Source organism: Otolemur garnettii, unplaced genomic scaffold (assembly GCF_000181295.1).
Source record: "Otolemur garnettii isolate 467f Iridium unplaced genomic scaffold, OtoGar3 scaffold00196, whole genome shotgun sequence".
NCBI lineage: Eukaryota > Metazoa > Chordata > Mammalia > Primates > Galagidae > Otolemur > Otolemur garnettii.
The window spans coordinates 1,339,377-1,340,030 of NW_003852591.1; positions in this window are offsets into that span (position 1 = coordinate 1,339,377).

The following is a 654-nucleotide window of genomic DNA, read 5'->3' on the forward strand; positions in this document are numbered from 1 at the left end:
AGTAGCTGGGACCACAGGCGCCTGCCACAACACCTGGCTATTTTTTGGTTGCAGCTGTCATTGTTGTTTGGCAGGCCTGAGCTGGATTTGAACCCACCACCTTAGGTGCATGTGGCTGGCGCCTTAGCCATTTGAGCCACAGGCGCCAAGCCTTAAAATTTTCTTAATACAGGGTCTAGCAAAAAAAAAAAAAAAAAAAATGTTTTTTCTGAGTGAAAATTTTCATACATAGAAGTATATAATTTTATTATGTTATTATCTCTGCTCTTTGAACTAGAATATCTTGAGGATAGTGTGATCTTTCAAAGGAGCATGGCTCAGGTCTTCTTCCTATTCCTCAGGATAGGAATTCTATTTCTATAGAATAGAAAACCCCAAATGCCTACTGAGATCTAAGTTTCTTTGCACCTGTGTTAAGTTACTGCTGTGATTTTCAAGTTCAGGGTTTTCTATCTTCCCCCTTCCTATTATCTGATACTTCTCGCATCTGACAGGGGTGTACCTCCACCATCCAGTTAGCTACTTGTAGTTCTGTGTTGGCTGGGAAACCAGGTAGCTAGGACTGTCGTGACTATGTGTTTCAAAAAGGAGTAAAAAGATTCCAAGTGAGACGCTGAACGTGGCTGAGCTTTAGAGTAGAGATATCACAACAGC